We start from the raw sequence: 20,909 nt of genomic DNA on the forward strand, positions 1-20,909 counted from the left end.
TCATTATGGCTAACTTTCAGCTGGTTCAGTGTGTGAGCTGCAGGATGTTCAGCAATTCTTCCTCCGTCGTTAGTGTTAATTTTACCTGTGATAAGTGTACACTAGTTAGCTCTCTGACGGAGAAGATATTAGCTTTAGAGGTGCGCATCCAGACTCTAGAGAGGGTTAGTGATGGTGAGAGCAGTGTAGTGTCTGTAGGAGGAAGTCTGGATGCCTTAGGTGGAGTTAGTAACCCCCCAACTCCGGCATTAGAGCCCTCACAGCGGGGCGAATGGGTGACGACTCGGCGGCATAGTCGCGCAGCCAAGGCTAACGCTAAGGCTTGCCCATGGGAGCACCACTCCTCTCCGCTTCACATGACCAACAGGTTTGCTCTCCTCAGTGAAGCACCCGCTGAGAAACCTGAAAGAGCTCTGGTTATAGGAAACTCAATTTTAAGGCATGTGAAATTAGCCAGGCCTTTAGGGGCTCCAGCAGCACAGGTTAGGTGTATTCCGGGAGCCAGGGCGCCGGACATTGCAGGTAATCTTAGGGTCCCAGGCAAGCACCGGTTCTCCAAGATAGTTTTCCATGTAGGAGCTAATGATATACGCCTTCGTCAGTCTGAGGTTACTAAGAGTAATGTTGTAGAGGTGTGTAAATTAGCAAAGGTGATGTCCTATGCCGTAGTATGCTCTGGCCCCATCCCAATGCGGCGTGGCGATGTAGCTTACAGCAGGTTATGGTTGCTGAACTGCTGGATGTCCAGGTGGTGCTCCGAAAACAATGTGGGCTTCATAGACAATTGGAGCTCTTTTGAGGGCAAGGCTGTGCTGTTAGGGCAGGACGGTGTCCATCCCACTCGAGAGGGTGCTGCTCTCATTTCTTGCAGCATAGCACATAGTCTTAGAGCAGATCTAGTTAATCGGTGACAAGCCAGGGCCAGGGAGCAGACAAGCAGGCTAATCCGACCGTCTGCTAGCTGCAATGAGTCGTCACTCAGGGTTCATAACATTGTGACTGTGTCTATTCCCCGAACCAAACGAAAATGTTTTAACAATCAGAAAATTTGTTTTAGTAACCTGATTAACATAAAACTAGATGATAGTGAATGCACAGCCAGCACCTTTGATCTGAAGCTAGGACTGTTAAATATAAGATCTCTGTCAACTAAAACACTTATAATTAATGAACTGATTACTGATCAGGAGTTCAGCGTTCTTTGTTTAAAAGAAACATGGATTAAACAAAACGAGTACGTAGCATTAAATGAAGCTTGTCCGCCTGGCTATAGCTATATACATCAACCGCGTCTAACAGGCAGGGGAGGAGGTTTCACAGTTATTCATGATAATAAGCTAAGCGCCACACAAAAACCCAGACATCAGTTCAACACATTCAAAGTTCTTTATACTAACCTAACGTATGCAAGTACTAATAATAAGTTCACAGAGTCAATTCCACTAATTGTTATTTACAGACCCCCAGGGCCATACTCTGAATTCCTTAATGAATTTGGAGATTTTACTTCAAACCTTGTTGTTTCTTTAGACAAAGCATTAATAGTAGGAGACTTCAACATTCATTTTGATAAGCCAGAAGACCCTCTGAGAACAGCAGTTGTATCCATCTTAGATTCATTAGGTATTAATCAAAATGTAATAGGACCCACTCATAATGGAGGTCACACTCTGTATCTCATTTTTATATTCGGATTAAATATAGAAAACATAGTCACTCTTCCACAGTTGGAAGCTATCTCAGATCATTATCTAGTTTCATTTAGAATGCATCTTAGTCACGAGATGCGCAACTTGCCACGTTACCGTATGAACCGTATATTTACGTCTGCTACTGCAGAGAGATTTACCAATAGTCTCCCAGAATTATCACACATGATTGGTTCACCGTCTGACCCTACAGAACTTGACCAGGTGACTGATTACTTGGAGTCATTATTTCGGAACACCCTAGACACTGTAGCTCCACTTAAAAGGAAAAAAATTAAAGACAAGAAAGTAGCACCCTGGTACAACGACCACACACAAGCTTTAAAACAATCAGCTAGGAAACTAGAACGTAAATGGCGTCAAACTAAATTAGCAGTATTCCAGATTGCGTGGAAGGAAAGCCTTCTGAGATACAAAAATTCTCTTAGTACTGCTAGATCAGAGTATCTCTCTGCCCTAATCGAAGATAACAAAAACAATCCAAATTTTTTTTAGCACTGTAGCAAAACTAACTAGGAGTAAAACCACTGTAGAAAAGCGCACACCATCTACATTTAGCAGCGATGACAAAATTGACAATATCATGCAAAAAATTCAGACTATTAATTTAAAACCATATTATTTGATAGATAATCCCTTAGATAATATAGCTATTTCTGATCAGAGCTTAGAGTGCTTCACTCCACTTCAAGAGCCTGATCTAATGTCACTAATTTCTTCTTCAAAATCTTCTACCTGCATCCTAGATCCTTTACCCACATCTTTCCTTAAACAGATATTACCAGTAGCTACTGAACCCCTTCTAAAAGTAATTAATTCTTCTCTAAGCACTGGCTATGTGCCTAAATCTTTTAAGCTAGCAGTTATCAAACCCTTGATTAAAAAACCGGAACTCGACCCCTGTCAGCTGTCTAACTATAGACCGATATCAAACCTGTCCTTTATCTCCAAGATCCTAGAAAAGGCTGTAGTTATGTTCATACCTGCATAGATATAACATTTATGAAATGTATCAGTCAGGATTTAGGCCTCATCATAGCACAGAGACAGCACTGGTTAAAGTGGTAAATGACCTGTTACTGGCTTCTGATCAGGGTTGTGTCTCCCTACTGGTGTTACTCGATCTTAGTGCAGCTTTTGACACCACTGACCACACTGTTCTACTTGATACACTAGAACATGTTGTTGGTGTTAAAGGAACAGCCCTCTCCTGGCTCAGGTCTTATTTGACTGACCGTTATCAGTTTGTAGATCTAGATGGTGACTTCTCCATGCATACCAAGGTTATGTTCGGTGTTCCACAAGGTTCTGTCTTAGGCCCACTGCTTTCTCCCTATATATGTTACCCCTTGGTGCAATTATTCGTAAACATGGTATTAGCTTCCACTGTTATGCAGATGACACACAGCTATATGTTTCAGCTAAATCAGATGAGAGACACCAGCTTATTAAGATAGAAGAATGTGTAAAGGACATTAGACATTGGATGGCCACTAACTTCCTCCTGCTTAATTTGGACAAGACAGAGGTGCTTGTACTAGGACCACAGGCAGTTAGAAGTGAGCTTTCTGATTACAGAGTAATGGTGGATGGTCTTTTGGTTTCATCTTGTCCAGCAGTAAAAGATCTTGGTGTGATTATTGATTCTGGTCTTTCATTCGAAGCTCATGTAGATAATATCACTCAGGTAACCTTCTTCCATCTTAATAATATTGCTAAGATAAGAAATATGTTGTTGCTTCATATTGCAGAAAAATTAGTTCATGCTTTTGTTACCTCTAGGTTGGATTATTGTAATGTCTTACTGTCTGGATGTTCCAGTAGGAGCATACACAAGCTCCAGTTAGTCCAGAATGCAGCAGCTAGAGTCCTAACTAGAACCAGAAGATATGAACACATCACTCCTATTTTAGCCACACTACATTGGCTCCCAGTCAAATTTCACATTGATTATAAAATACTGTTACTAACCTATAAAGCACTAAATGGTCTCGCGCCACAGTACCTGAGCGATCTTTTAGTCTTTTATGATCCGCCACGCCTACTCCAATCAAAGGGTGCTGGTTACTTGGTAGTACCTCAAGTAGCAAAGGCTACAGCAGGGGGCAGAGCTTTCTCTTTCAAAGCTCCGAAGTTATGGAACAGCCTTCCAATTAGTGTTCGGGATTCAGACACAGTCTCAATGTTTAAGTCTAGGCTGAAGACACATTTGTTTAGTCAAGCTTTTAATGTATAGTTTTCTTAGGTAAAGGAGCAGATCTGGAAGGTTCATGGTCATAGAGTGTTTGGTGTATTGGGATGTGTTGGATGCTGTCATCTTACCACCCTCGCAAGTCGCTCAGGTTTGCTGACTGTGAAGTGGTTGGATGCTTTATGTCCCGGGAAGCCTTCATGTCTGTGACCTTCTGGCTCTCCCTTTTAGTTATGCTGTCATAGCTAGTCTTGCTGGAGTCCCTGCCTGCACTTTACACATAATTCTACATTGTCTTTAAGCATCACATGATCAGAAACTTAATAACTTTCTCTTTCTCTCTCTACCTTCTCTGTCGAGCTATACACCCCACTCCTGAGCTCCCAGTGTTTGCCAGTTTCCAGTGCGACCGCTGCCCTACCCCTGGTCGGAGTCTCGCCGCTTGATGGTGCCCACTGATGACATTTTCCCCTCCCCTTTCTCTGTTTTCTTCTTTTGTAAAGCTGCTTTGAGACAATGTTCATTGTAAAAGGCGCTATACAAAATAAATTGAATTGAATTGAATTATCACTGATACAAAATCTTGTTCTTACCTGGATGGTATTTTATCTGGAAGAGGGTAGAGTACCCAATTTTTTAAATAGGATATCAAATAATCTATCTTAATGTTTTATGATTAAAAACAGCATTAAATGATTAAAATGGAACAGCTGGACACATTTATCTTCTGATTCCCACCTGTCTTCTGTTGGAATGGAAAGGTGTCCAATTCAATAGTATACATGAAAAAACTTTATTCAATTCAAATTTATTTGTATAGTGCTTTTAAAATAGACATTGTCACAAAGCAACTTTATGGAAATACACACATTCAGGATATAAATAGTCAGTTTGAAATTAAATTGTATCTCTAATGACCAAGCCAGAGGTATCAGGACAAGGAAAACTCCCTGAGATTCCATAAGGAAGAAAACTTCAAAAAAAAAAGGGGGGGGGGCATTTTCAACTGAGTGACATGGAAATAGTAATTGGAAAACAATTCTCCCTCTATAATTGTGCTATAGGGTAAAGTACAATTGCATATCCAGGAAATTAATTCTAGTTTGAATATCTAATTAAAATTAGCAACTTTCACTAATGGAGACTTGAGTACAAAGCTGTTCATGGCAATTGCAGCCAAAAGCCACATTCATGGATTTGAAGTGGTACTATCCAAAGCAATCCCATTTGTCTCAGGTTGTCCATGTGTATGATCCTCAGCAGCAGCAGTGAGTGGCCACCAAGTGAGGAGACTCCAACCAGAAGTAGGGCATCAGGCAGGTTTGAATAGCAAAATGTTTCAGGATGATTGTGATCTTTTATGAATGATTTTATGACTGACAACTACTGTAAGAAAACTAAGTCTGGGTTGCTGCTAAAAAATAGTCTCATGATATGTTTCTTTAAGTAAGATGCATGGCAGTTTTTACATTTATGTGTCTAAGATCAAGGCATAATACTCCTTTTTTCCAAAGAAGGCAATAGAGTTCAAACTGTCTGTTTTAAGTAGTCTTCAGCTTCTAAAGAAGCAGTTTTGGCTGGTGTTACAGAGTAAATTATGTTGTTGTTCTTCTGCACTGTACACATTTTATGATTCACTTTATTTTTTAATAATAATGTATCTGCTATTTGATGGATAGCAGCTGCAACAAAAGGTCTTGGCCCAGTAGGAAGGAACATCAACAGCTGTGTTAGGAATCAATTTTTTATACTTGTTAATTGTATGCAGATATAATTTCTTTTTATGTTTTTAAACCATCTGTTGAATGCAAGAAAAGTCTTTGTTTTAAATGTTTTCCCCTAACAACCCTCAAAAAAGGAAAGGAACACACAGTGCCATGAGCATAGGTATTTGGCCAAAAAAGATGACATTGCTTCATACTCAGGCTCTTCAGATTAAAGATTAAAAGATGAACATGAAGGAAAATATACAATCTGATCCTAATTTTGTGTGCTGTATTTTTATAAAAGAACATTTTGTGTTTGGAATTTCTGGCTTATCTTAGGCTTGTGGCAAGACTGCAGTTGCAATTGGTTAGTTGCTTCTCTTCAACTGGCTGAATACAATACTAAAAATGTGTGGGAGTGTTTTAGATAAAATATTACAGAATTCAATCATTATTAAACTGTATGGCCAAAGGTTTGTGGACACCTGATCAATCACACCCATTTGTGCTTGTTGAACATCCCATTCCACATTTAGTCCCCAATTTATTGTTATTATACCCCCTATTCTCCTTGGAAGGCTTTCACTAGCTAATCGTGGCTGTGGGGATTTACTCGTTCAGCTAGAAGATCATTAGTGAGGTTGGATGATGGAGAATGAATTACAGAAATGAATTACAGAACACAGCTGATAATTCCTGTGTTAGCTGTTCAAGCTGGAGATGGCATGGGGGAAAAATGTTTTTGTGCCTAGATGTTCTAGTGCACAGAGATCTGTAGCATCTTCCTGAAGGGAGAAGTGCGGACAGGTTGTGGCCAGGGTGAGAGGGGTCTGTGATGATGTTACCTGCCCCTTTCTTTACTCTAGAGTTGTACAAGTCCTGAAGGTTGGGCAGCTGTACACCAATAGTGTAAGGGAAGGGGGGGAGGGGGGGAAGGGGGGGACTTCTGCGAACTTCAGGAGCTTGACATAGGAGTGTTTAGAGGTGCAGGTGTAGAGAGAGAAAAGCAGTGGGAAGAGAATGCAGCCCTGAGGAGCTCCAGTGCTGATGGTGTAGGTGTTGGATGTGAGTTTCTCCAGTCTTACTAGCTGCTGCCTGTCTGTCAGGAAGCTGGTGATCCACTGACAGATGGAGGTGGGTACAGAGAGCTGTGTCAGTTTATTCAAGAGGATATCTGGGATGATGGTTTTGAAAGCAGAGCTGAAGTCCACAAACAGGATCCTTGTATAAGTCCCTGGTTTGTCCAGATGTTGGAGGATGTAGTGCAGTCCCATGTCGACCCATCCACAGACCTGTTTGCTCGGTAAGCAAACTGCAGGGGGTCCAGCAAGGGTCCAGTGATGTCCTTCAAGCATGCCAACACCAGCCTCTCAAAATACTTCATGACCACAAACGTTAAAGCGACAGGTCTGTAGTCATTTAGTCCTGTGATTTTTGGTTTCTTGGGTACAGGGATGATGGTGGAGCATTTGAAGCAGGAAGGGATTTCACACAGCTCCAGTGATCTGTTGAAGATCAGTGTGGCCGTGTTGTGCGATGGTCTGAGATGGTCGGAGTGGGTGTGAGGTGTCAGACCAGGCTTAGAGTAGAACTCATTCAGGTCTTCAGCCAGTAATTGATTGGCCTCAGTGCTGGGGGATGGGGTCTTGTAATTTATGATGACTTTCAGGCCTTTCAACACTTATGTAGAGTCATTACTTGAAAGCTGTTTTTTTTCAGCTTTTCAGAGTAGTTTTGCTTTGCCACTCTGATCTCCCTATTTAGTGTGTATTTGGCCAAGGCTTTGTCCCAACTTCTGTAGGTGTCCTCTTTGGCCTGCGAAGCTGTTTTTAGTTTTGCACTGAACCAAGGTTTGTCGTTGTTAAATGTTATAGATCCTGGAGGGAACACACATGTCCTCACAGAAACTGATGTAGGATGTCACAGTGTCAGTTAGCTCATCCAAATCAGTAGCTGCAGTCTCAAAAACACCACATTCTGTGAGGTCAAAGCAGGCTTGTAAATAGTCCATCTCTTTACAGATCTTACTTAGACTTAGCAGATTTAAGTTTCTGCTTGTAGGCTGGTAGAAGATGAACGAAACAATGATTAGAGAGTCCCAGAGCTGCATGGGGGACAGAGTGATATGCATTCTTTAAAACAGTGTAGCAATGGTCCAGTATATTGCTGTCCATGGTGGGGCATGTGATGTGCTGTCTGTATTTAGGCAGTTCGCGGGTGAGATTAACTTTATTAAAATCACAGAGGATGATGATGATGATGAGTCCAGATAACGTTGCTCTGTGTGTGTGATCTGGTTAGCCAACAGTTCTAGCGCCACGCTCACACGCATGTCAGGAGAAATGTACTCACCAGAATAAACAAGGAGAACTCCCGCGGCAAATAAAAAGGCTTACAGTTAATAAAGAGGGCTTCCAAACTTGGGCAGCACAGCTTCTTTAAAAGACTGTCTGTACACCAGCCTTCATTGATATAAAATCATAATCCACCGCCTCTCCCCGACAACTCGGTGACGCAATCCTCTCTAAACAGCTCAAATCCCATTAGATGTAGCACGCTGATCGTGATGGCCCCGTTCAACCAGGTTTTCATGCAGCAGAGTGCAGCAGAGTTTAAAAAGTCCTTATTTGTGCAGGTGAGGAGTTGTAGTTCATCTGATTTATTTGCTAGGGAGCGGAGATTCGCCAGATAAATGCTTGGCTGCGAAGTCCTAAAACTGTGCTGTCTGAATTTATATAGGATCACAGCTCCTCTGACTAAAATGTCCAGTAAAAAGGTTTACTGCTTAAATGTTGGCAAAAGGTTGTTTGCTGTGCTATTTCTGATGTCCAGGAGTTTGTTTCTTGTATAGGAGGAAAGTTGCTTAAGACAGGACAAACAAACAAAAATAGTACAAGTACCAAGGAGCAACAAACCGAGGCTGCCATGTGCGGTGCCAACTTGGTAGTATATGGGCCTTCCCAAAACTGTTGCCATAGGGTTGGAAGCACACAATTATATAAGATTGCTTTATATGCAGTAGCATTACAATTTCCCTTCTCTAGAACTAAGGGGTCCAAACATGTTCCAGCATGACAGTACCATTCTCCCCAAAGCAAGGCTCATGAAGATTATTTGCTAATGTTGGAGTGAAAGAACATGAGTGGCCTGCACAGAACCCTGAATTCAATCCCACTTTGAACATCCTTGGGATGAACTGGACTGCGGACTACACTCCAAGATTCTTCATCCAATCATGCATGATAATTCTGGGAGACTATGGGTAAATCTCTTTGCAGTAGCAGACATAAATGTACGCTTAATACGGTAATGTGGCAAATTGCGCATCTTGTGCCTAAGGCACATTTTAAATGAAACAATATAGATAGATACACTGAACAAAATTATGAATGCAACACTTTTGTTTTTGCCCCCATTTTTCATGAGCTGAACTCAAAGATCTAAGACTTTTTCTATGTACACAAAAGGCCTATTTCTCTCAAATATTGTTCACAAATCTGTCTAAATCTGTGTTAGTGAGCACTTCTCCTTTGCCGAGATAATTCATCCACCTCACCGGTGTGGCATATCAAGATGCTGATTAGACAGCATGATTATTGCACAGGTGTGCCTTAGGCTGGCCACAATAAAAAGGCCACTCTAAAATGTGCAGTTTTACCGTATTGGGGGGGTCTGGGGGGGTCCAAAAACTAGTCAGTGTCTGGTGTGACCACCATTTGCCTCACGCAGTGCAACACATCTCCTTCGCATAGAGTTGATCAGGTTGTTGATTGTGGCCTGTGGAATGTTGGTCCACTCCTCTTCAATGGCTGTGCAAAGTTGTTGGGTATTGGCAGGAACTGGAACACACTGTCATATACAATGCTTTGTCTAAAGAAACAGCAAGGTTTGAAATGAAATCTGCAAATTCACTGAGGAATTCAGAATATGGCCCTGGAGGTCTGTAAATAACAATTAGTGGAATCGACTCTGTGAACTTATTTTTTGTAGCTACATAAGTTAGGTTAGTATAAAGAACTTCAAATGTGTTGAATTGATGTCTGGGTTTTTGTGTGACGCCTAGCTTATTATCATGAATAACTGCGACACCTTCCCTGCGTGTTAGATGCGGTTGCAAATATAGCTATAATACCTCTCTTTTCCTCGTTAGCTGCCCCCCTCTCAGATCTAACAAAGGCCAATCGGACTGGGTGTGGTGGACCAGCAAAATAGAATGGGGGTTCCAAGAGCTGAAGCTAGTGACCCTACCCTGAGGATCTTCCCCTTCCTCCTGCAGACCGACGCTTCCGAGGTGGGACTAGGCACCTTCCACACTCAGTGCTTCAAAGGGGATGAGCACCTGATCCTCTTCATCAGTGGCAAGCTGAGCCCCACATAAAGAAAGTATGGCAATCAGGTGGGTGATCAATGAACTAAGGTACTACCTGATGGGAAAAAATGCACCCCTATAGTGGATGGCTTGTGATAAGGATACTAATAATATAGTGACTAGGTTGTGTTTTTCCCTCCTAGACTTCTCTTTCCATGTAGAACTTCGGCCTGGGGCCCAGCATGGCAACACAGATGCCCTTTCCCGAAGAGATGCCCTCCTCCACAGCAACCAGTGGCAGTTGGCTTGAAGCATGTGGGGGCAACTTGCAACAGCACTGAAGAAAAAAAACTCCACTTCAGCACTATGGACAGTGTGCACTCTTTCAGGTGTAATGTGGAGCGTAGGCAGTGCCAGTGGCAAACCAGTGAGCAAAGCCACTGTCTCCACTCACTCTCCGGAAGAAGAGGAGAGAGCCGAACAAGTACAGGTGGAGCTAAGAGATGATTTTAGCTAATAGACAGACTAATGTTATTATTCTGTGCCCTTTTCCTTCACCAGAAAGCCCACTGAGCTTCGAGGATGATGCTACCCATGCTGATTACGTCTGACATCGCTTGCTCTCCTGGGTCCTGCCTCATCTGTGCCACTGCATTGCTGCAACACACTTAGTTCTGCTCCTACAGCTCTGCACTGCTCCTCCACAACCTCTCGATTTAAGATACACTATATTCCCAAAAGTATTCGCTCACCCATCCAAATAATCAGAATCAGGTGTTCCAATCACTTCCATGGCCACAGGTGTATAAAATCAAGCATCTAGGCATGCAGACTGTTTTTACAAACATTTGTGAAAGAATGGATCGCTCTCAGGAGCTCAGTGAATTCCAGCGTGGAACTGTGATAGGATGCCACCTGTGCAACAAATCCAGTCGTGAAATTTCCTCGCTCCTAAATATTCCACAGTCAACTGTCAGCTGTATTATAAGAATGTGGAAGTGTTTGGGAACGACAGCAACTCAGCCACGAAGTGGTAGGCCACGTAAACTGACGGGGCGGGGTCAGCGGATGCTGAGGCGCATTGTGCGAAGAGGTCACCAACTTTCTGCAGAGTCAGTCGCTACAGACCTCCAAACTTCATGTGGCCTTCAGATTAGCTCAAGAACAGAGAGCTTCATGGAATGGGTTTCCATGGCCGAGCAGCTGCATCCAAGCCGTACATCACCAAGTGCAATGCAAAGCGTCGGATGCAGTGGTGTAAAGCACGCCGCCACTGGACTCTAGAGCAGTGGAGACGCGTTCTCTGGAGTGACGAATCGCGCTTCTCCATCTGGCAATCTGATGGACGAGTCTGGGTTTGGCGGTTGCCAGGAGAACGGTACTTGTCTGACTGCATTGTGCCAAGTGTAAAGTTTGGTGGAGGGGGGATTATGGTGTGGGGTTGTTTTTCAGGAGCTGGGCTTGGCCCCTTAGTTCCAGTGAAAGGAACTCTGAATGCTTCAGCATACCAAGACATTTTGGACAATTCCATGCTCCCAACTTTGTGGGAACAGTTTGGAGCTGGCCCCTTCCTCTTCCAACATGACTGTGCACCAGTGCACAAAGCAAGGTCCATAAAGACATGGATGACCGAGTCTGGTGTGGATGAACTTGACTGGCCTGCACAGAGTCCTGACCTCAACCCGATAGAACACCTTTGGGATGAATTAGAGCGGAGACTGAGAGCCAGGCCTTCTCGTCCAACATCAGTGTGTGACCTCACAAATGCGCTTCTGGAAGAATGGTCAAAAATTCCCATAAACACACTCCTAAACCTTGTGGACAGCCTTCCCAGAAGAGTTGAAGCTGTTATAGCTGCAAAGGGTGGACCGACATCATATTGAACCCTATGGATTAGGAATGGGATGTCACTTAAGTTCATATGCGAGTCAAGGCAGGTGAGCGAATACTTTTGGCAATATAGTGTACATAGTTTTTTTTTCCTCCCCTCACTCTTCTCTCTCACAACAGAACCATTGTTCTGTGTTTGTGCTCACCCCTGAAGCTGCATCATGCTACAGAGTGAAACTTATTTCACTTTATTCTGTCAGTATCGTAGCTGTAGGCAGGTTAGGTCATGATGAAAGTAATTATTAGGCATGCATTTATATTCTAGGGAAGCAATAAATATTTTTACTAGATGTCAGCAGTAGACTGCACTAGGTTTTGCTCCTGTCAGCCAAGTATTGGTTCTGAATCACCTAAAATGTACAGTTGATCAAAAATCCTACTTAAACAAACAAACACAAAAAATCACCTGGTCGATATACAGGAGTGGAGATTCTGCTGTAGCACATCAAACTCAAGATTTGATGTGTTGTGCATTCTGACATGCTTTCTGTACACTATGGTTGTAAAGAACGCTCATTTGATTTACTATAGACTTCCTTTCAGCTCAAACCAGTCTGCATATTCTCCTCTGAGCTCTTTTAGCAAAAAAGGTGAACAGTGCATGAACAGGACATGAACAGGGTTAGTCTGATAGCAAGGTAATAAAATCAAGGTTGTCTTTCTTTAGACATGCTAATAATCTGATTGTGTTATTTAAGTTCTTATGAGAATAGTTTTGATTAGAGGAAATAAAAAAAACAGGTCCTACATTGACATTCGTATTTTGAAAAGATTAATGACTATTTCAATGAATTGGAAGCAGCTATGAATAACTGAAATTTTACCCAACAGTGTGTTTTATTCTTGTGTCTCTACATTAAACATTTATCAAACAATCACAATAACAAACTCTACTTGATTTCCTACAGTATATCTACACTATTTACAGAGCTACCTGCACTCAGCAATTCCTTGTCTCGTGTATAAAATATCTACAAACATATCCAAATATGTGTAGACAAATTTTATCAAGTCTGTGATCGATCACTGAAACCTTGATGTGCTAGGGTAAATGTTAAGATACGTTAGACATATACAAAAATAAAAATATATATATAAATTTTTTGCTTTGCCTTTCTGCAAAACAGAATCCTATCAAATATGTGTATTATGTAGACTAAAGAATCATTTGCACCAAATATAAATCTAAACATGGTTTAGTATTCTTCATTATTAGTATCAGCAATTTGGTCTTCATAAAGATTGGGACAGGAAAAAACAAAGTATCTTCAAGAATTTGTTTAGCCAGAGGCAGTTGTCAGGGGCAGCAATGACCTCAATATGCAGCTTTGTTCTCACTATAGCCAAAGGGAGTGTACAAAATAGGTGCCAAGAGCAACAGCTTCTGGCTTGCAAAAGAAACTCTTTGTGACTTTGTCACAGAGAAGAAACGTGGGGAAGAGAATATATGGCTTCAATATTTTAAAATATGAAAATCCAGAAGTCCCTTCTGGTTGTAATTCAAGACTTCCCTGGCTGCACATTTTTCAATGAGGCAGATTAAAAGGTTGGACCTGCTTGGCAATTGAAAGCATTTTGAAGTGGATGGGTGTTTCCTGCCCAAGGCTTTATGTGAAGGTATTAAAAAGTACAGCAGCATGAACCTTAACTGTATATTAGTATACTAAAAGTATACATCAAATACTGGAAACACTGGGAATTGTTATTTATTTGGAGATTCTTTAGAGAAAGACAGCTAAAAAAGGGAAGCAGAGAGGGAAGCCTGGTTGTGAGGGTTCCTTTTTCCAGTTGGCAGGAAGGTGAAGAGTGTGTGTGAGGTGTGTGTTTTCAATAACAATGCTGGTTTTGTGGATGCACCATGTATTGTAGATGTCTGTGATAGAGAGAAGAGAGATGTTGCTGAGCTTTCTTGCTGATGGAGGTTCTTCGCCAGGTGGAATTTGGTGCTCTTGATGATCTCCACATAGGATCTGCTGATGTTCAGCGGTTTAGAGAATGGTCACTCTTTGCTCTCCTGAAGTCAACAACCATTTCTTTTGTCAACGTTCAGAGATTTTGTTTGTTTTGTGTGGTATTAGCTCTACACTAGGCTGTTAACTGTTGCACCTCCTTATTGTATGTTGAGTTGTCTTTCTTGCTGATGAGAGCCATCACAGTTGTGTCATCAGCAAATTTGATGATGTGGTTTGAACTATGCATTGCCACATAATCGAGAGTCAGCAAAGTAAACAGCAATGGATGGGGCACACAACTTTAAGGGCCCCAGTGCTCAGTGTGGTGGTGCTGGAGATGCTGACTGGCTGAGGTATCCCAGTCAGAAAATCCACGATCCAGTTGCAGAGGGAGGTGTTCAGGCCCAGAAGGCTCAGTTTCTCTATCAGGTGCTGAGGAATGATTATGTTGAATGCTGAACTGAAGTTTATGAACAGCGGGTCATGGTAATAGCATTGTCTGTGGAGTGGTTGGGAGGATATGCAAACTGCAAGGGTTCCAGTGAAGCTGGCAGCAGGGTAATGATATGCCTCATGATCATCTCGAAGCACTTCATGACAATGGGTATGAGTGTAACGGGACAATATTCACTGAGGCATGACAGTGTAGACTTTTTCGGCATGGGGACAATGATGGTGGTCTGTAGTCTGATTTTCGGACCAAGCAGACATCCGCTAGCTGTTCTGTACATTCCCTGAGCACTGTGCCAAGAATGGTGTTTGGTCCAGCAGACTTCCGTGGATAAACATAGGGTTTTCCTCACAACAGCTGTGGTTAGACAAAGAAAGTCAGAAGTTATGTTCGTGAATAATTTAGTGTTTGCTATGCTTATTGATGTCATTAACTCTAGTGTAGTAATGTTTTCAGTATGACTGAAATTAATTTAATGATTCAATGAGTACAACATATTACAAGTGATGCAAAATTCAAATACAAGTACTGAAAGAAGTGCTAACGATTTGAGGAAAGAAGGTTAACTCAAAATTGACCATTTTCAGGAAAGGCAAAATGGATAGAACCGATTATGGGCAATGGTTTAGTCTGCATGTACTTGGTCTTGGCAAAAGGTAGAATATTGTTGATATACTTTTCTTTGGCAGTTTGTGCAGTCTTTTTTTTTTTTTTTATAGTCTATATGTATGTATAGTCTATATGTAGATTTATATATAGATAAAATCTCTATATAAAATCTATTAACTATGTATAAAATTATAAAGTTAGACTAATTAGCTCTATAAGTCATGTACTTAGTAAGCAAACAAGAAGTCATAATAACAAATGTACCTCAAATGTCATACATAGATGTAGTAATTTACACTAGCTATTCTGGACAATGGTTTGTTTATATTTTGCAAATTTGAAAATTTGCATGCAGACTCCAACAAAAATAATAACTGTGTGAGCAAAATTAAAAACAAAAAATGTACACTCCCATTGACCAGTATCACAACATCTGTAAAGCTGCTTTGTGACAATGTCTGTAGTTAAAAGCGCTACACAAATAAAATGAAATTGTATGGAATTGAAGCTCATGAATGGGTACATCTTGCCCACTCTCATCAGCATCTAACAGCATTGACAGAGACAGTTAGAAACAGTATGTATGTTCCTGTCTTTGCTCCTGCACTAAATAAAAAGGTGGTTATAATTCATCCCAAATGTTTAGCTAAGTCACCTAAAGGTCAAATATACTGCGTGAGACTCAGATGCCCTATAACAAGATGCTGGTTGATCTACGAATGGTTTTTATTTTCTCAGTAATTGTTATTTCTCAGAAATGCGCTACTGTATAAATGCCAAATGTTTCTTGGTGCACTTGAGGTTAAGATCAAAGCAACTACAAATACTTTGTACAAATAACTTTTCCTCCCAATATAGCCGTTTGACCACATTTCACATAACCAGATTAAATTCCTTAACTTGACTTGAACAAACTATGGTTAATTACTTTTTTTTTCCAAGGTCAGGCTTAACCATCACCCATCACATCCATTACCTGCTTATTTGACTGTGCAGACTCAGATTTGATACAGAATTAAAATTATTCACTTGGAGGTACCTAGCTATCTCACAACCAGAGTTCAGCCAATGCATTGAATCTAATAGATACTGGAATTTTTAAGCCTGAACACAGTGATTTGCATCAAATCACTCCCTAGCCATGCTGGATATCAGAAGTTTTCCTGTCTCTGTGGTGTATCCCTTGTCCAGACTTTATAAGATTAACTCCTTCCTGGTGGCAAAACTCCTCACCCTTCTAGTCAGTCATAGGGTGAGTTGGTTCCTTCTGACATTGTGCTATTGATTATTTAGGAGGCAAAATACATCTGGCAGTATGTGGTTTTATGAATAGTGGATAACCTCCAAGGTCACACTGTAACTGAACTGAACCTACAAGTGTAAGAGAAGTCACTAAGGTTAGGGACAGATAGCCACTGACTAATAATTGTTTTTTATGAAATCACCTGTTCCACAACTATTGGCAACCCTAACAATTCCTATAAAATAAATGTAATTGAAGCATTTTTGTAATTTTTACTTAGAGTATCCAGAAACTTTTAATTAATAATTCATGACTTCCTGTTTCCTGGGATATAAATATGATATGACACCGAGGCCTATTTCTCTTATCCACTCGTCAACATGGGAAAGACAAGAGAACACCCCATTCAAGTAAGGCAAATGTGTGTCGACCTTCATAAGTCAGGCAATGGCTACAAGAAAATAGCCACTTGCCTAAACTTGCCCATATCTACAGTCAGAGGAATCATTAAGAAGTTTAAAACAACTGGAACAGTGACAAACAAGGCTAGACGAGGCCCCAAGTTTATATTGCCACTAAGCATAGTGAGGAGGATGTTAAGAGAAGTAAAAAAATCTCTAAAGCTCACAGTTAGAGAACTGCATCAAAGATCGGCATCTTGGGGTCACAAAGTCTCCATAACAACTATCAGACACTATCTACCTGCCAACAAGCTGTTTGGGAGGCATGCAAGGAAAATGCCTTTTCTCACCTACAATCACAAACGTAAATGTCTGGAGTTTGCTAAGCGGTACTGGGACTTCAACCAGGACCGTGTGCTTTGGTCAGATGAGACTAAGATGGAGCTTTTTGACAACAAACACTAAGTGGGTTTGGCGTAAAACAAAAAATGAGTATGCGGAAAAGCATCTCATGCCCACTGTGAAGTATGGTGGAGGGTCTGTGATGCTGTGGGCTTGTTTCTCTCCCAAAGGCCCTGGGAACCTTGTTAGAGTGCATGGTATCATGAACCCTTTGAAATATCAGGACATTTTAAATCAAAACCTGATAGCCTCTGTCAGAAAGCTGAAGATGGGTCGTCATTGGGTCTTTCAGCAGGATAATGACCCAAAACGTGGTGATATCTACACAAAAATGGTTCAGCAGACACAAAATCGAGCTCCTCCACTGGCCTTCTCAGTCCCCAGACCTCAACCAAATTGAAAAATTGTGGGGTGAGCTGAAGAGCAGAGTGCATAAGAGTGGACCCAGGACTCTGGATGATCCACTGAATGATTGTACTTCAATTAAAGGATGATTCTCTTTTTTGCACTGTGGTTCTATATTGTTTAAATAAAATGAATTTATTAGAAGCCTAAGAACACATCTTAATCAGGGGTGCCAATAACTGTGGAGGGCGCTGTATGTATGTACCAAACAAAAATAACTAGACAGTAGTCTGTACAAGACAAAGACTTCTTGCTGGTTTCAGTACTTTATAAAGTGGATATTTTGACTTTGTTTTCTACAAGGTCAGGTCCTGCTTAAAAGAACAAGCTTCTCTTCCGCTCTGTGTGAATGCCTAAAAAAGGCAGAGGAGGAAGTTGATATGTCATCATATGAGACTGGGAGACTGCACCTCACGGGCGGCCTGAAAAGACCCAGCTGCTGAGTCAGTGAGTCATAGTCTCAGAGGAATGCAGTTCTCACTCCCACTCTTCATTAAAGTCTAAACAGATAAATGTTGACATTTGGCGTGTCTTTCCATTGAATCAGCTAACACAGATTTTGCCTGTTGTAATACTCATGAGACCTACTGATAAGTTTTCTGTTTGAAGTTACTAGGAGGAATAAAATTGCGGAAAAAATGTGTGAAATGATGTATTTCTGGTAATCACATTGTGTCACAGAATAACCAGGCTCCCTGACTTGGAGTTTATACAAAATATTAATATGTTGTGTGTGATGTTACACAGGACATAGTATCCAAGGTAACAAAAAATAAACCTCTTTGCAACATTGTCTTCAGAAGAAACTTGTTTAAAATCTGTACTGAGTACTAGGTTATTAGTTTAGATTCATGTCCATTGTACAAGTGCCAAAATATGCTGAGGTAATTAAGAAAATCAAACTTTGCTACTATGCTTTGTAAGTTGCTCTGGCAAATAATACAAGTTTAGTTCTTGTACCTAATACCATCCTGTTTGTACGCATTTACCAAAATGCTGCCAAATTGGATCAAACCCCATTTAAAATATTCACATGCCTTTGCTTCTTCTTTTTCCAATTTGTCATTCTTAGTATGGAAGCCATGTATTGTCAAGCATGTTGTATAAAGCAGTACAAAGATGCAGGTGTCCAGGGCAGTGGGTACAGCTTTAAACCTTCTGAGTGATTCAGTTGAACAGCTGTAAGAATCTTATATTAGTTACATCACTTCGACTTACTTAAAAAACATTTCCCAGAAATTGTGAAATGGTGCTTGTATGGATGAGAGTGGGCTTAATACACAGGAAATGCTTTTGTTATACACTGATAACCAATGGACACATGAAACAGAGCCAGAGTTAAAAATGACTTGGGGAAACTACAAATTCTTCTATAGACATCTGTAACAGGACATCATACAGCAGCTGTGTCAGATAGTTACAAGAAAAGGAAATTCATTTGTTCTGGAGTAAATCTTAAACTCAGAACTATCTCAATGCTCTTTGAGTATGGCCATAAAGTATTGTGGATTGCTTTGTTCATAACAAATAATATTGTGCATTTGCATAACATCCGAACATTCTTAACCTAAGTTCACCTCTACATCAAGGGCATGACCCCTGCATGTTGCAGACAGAAAATATAACCACATAAGGTACTGGCCTCAGTTTTTTGTAAGTCACACAACATGCCTAGGTTTTACCCCAATATCTACATCTCCCTTTGTCTAGCCAATCAGTGGGCCTCTGACTATAAGCTGCTAGGTGCAGTTGAGAGGTTTTCCCAAGGTATACTGATTTCTTTCACTATTGAGGCCACTAAGTTAGCTGAATTTTGCTAACTTACAACAATGTTGGGAGTTGACTTTTGGTGCACTCTGTAAACACTTCAATGCAAGAAACTTTCATTATGTACATCTAGGTGTAAGCAGGTAGGTCCCATGTTCCACCCAGACCAACTGCCTTGCAGAAGTCAGGGACAATTATACTCAAAAGGCCCTAGCAGATACTTAACCACCCCATCTACGTCATGGTGCAGGCCCTAAATAATGCCCTCACCACTTTGCATTCCTATGAAGGGCCACAATTTCAAAGCCTTAGCCTAAGACTTGTCTTTTCTGATGGTGAGTCAATAGGATATTGCAATACGTGAGGGCAGGCTACTATGTGCTGCATCAAGAAACAAGGCTTTTTGTGAAATGTCAATCCTCTACATCCATATTGAAATATATTGAAAAATTGTCTACATTACTTTTATGCAGTATTACCATACCTTGTGATACTAGGAAAGCAGTGCAATGAACTGGGAGATGTTTGGAAAGTAATATGCAGTGTTGAAAATCATATGCTAGCAGCCTTCTTTCACTGTGTGGCTGGAGAACAAATTATAAACTTAGGGCAAATTCTACACTTTTTTTGGTATGCCTCCTGAACACTGTGTGATCATAATACTATTTCAAGAAGCAAAAAACTATGCAGACATGACTATTTGGTTTCATGATGATTTGTCAGGCAGGAGGTCAAAAACCCTGCTGTTCCCTGTACTGTTTATCATTCTGAGGCTGCTATCATTTCCTCTCTTGAGTGATCTAAAGAGCATAATGTCTAGCATACTTGGACAGGCACAACCAATCAAGAACATTTGATTTGCCAACCGTTTATTTTTAAGCACTTTAAGCTTTTTTTTTTTAATGCATAGCATGCCCACTTTTCACGACTAAAATACTAGTTTCTAAAATAACATTTTTGCGTTAAAACCATTTGTACTGTCTGAAAGAGAACTTCATAGCTAAACAGTGAATGAATCCAAATGCAATTTCCATCCAACTCCTGTTTTTATGTGGAAGCCGGGGAATGGAAAAGATATTCTGAGCCAAGACCTGCCTGAAAGTCTAGCATGCAGAAAAACAGCAGTTGCATGAAGAACTGAACTTCATTCCAAAACATTACATGTGACATGAACAACGCATTAGACCATCCAGACACATCTGTGATAGTTTGCTGTTAGTTCTAAAATTCATTAGGAACTGATTAAAAAAAATGAAAATGAGAAGTTATGATGTGTTAACTATGCTAATGTCTGGTCTGTGTTCATGGTTCTAAAGTATTGTACTTTTAAACAAACATGCTATCATCCCAATTAAATTCCAGATCCCAGTGTGGGAGTGGATAGTCCTTTGTAATGATTATACCAGTGAATGAGCCTGCTTTATTTAAAATTCATTCACTGAGTCATTTTAGTTTATCAGTGTGTCCTGGTGATGGATCTGGAGACTATCCTGGGAACACTGGGCATAAGACAATGCTTCAGTTTTGTTAAACAGTAAAGTAGCTATGGTCACAGACTGTTTCTAGATTTTCAGATTTCCTGCAGAATTCAGATTGAGCCCTAAATAGCCAACCTTATTACAGATTTTGACCCATAATGAAACACCCTAATTTTCCCCAACTAATGATATAATGATAATGAAAATGAACTATGTAGAAATGTTGTATATAACTGATATGTAATGATTATTTGAATTTTGCTGTGTGTAGTTATAAATGCTTTTTTATATCACATTTTTTGACCTCCTGCATCGAATAAGATTGGCAAATTATGAATAATGAAAGAATGTCTATTCAAATATTTTCATTCTAGACATTTTACCATATCAGGTATT

This window comes from Hemibagrus wyckioides, linkage group LG09 (genome assembly GCF_019097595.1).
Source record: "Hemibagrus wyckioides isolate EC202008001 linkage group LG09, SWU_Hwy_1.0, whole genome shotgun sequence".
Classification (NCBI taxonomy): Eukaryota; Metazoa; Chordata; class Actinopteri; order Siluriformes; family Bagridae; genus Hemibagrus; species Hemibagrus wyckioides.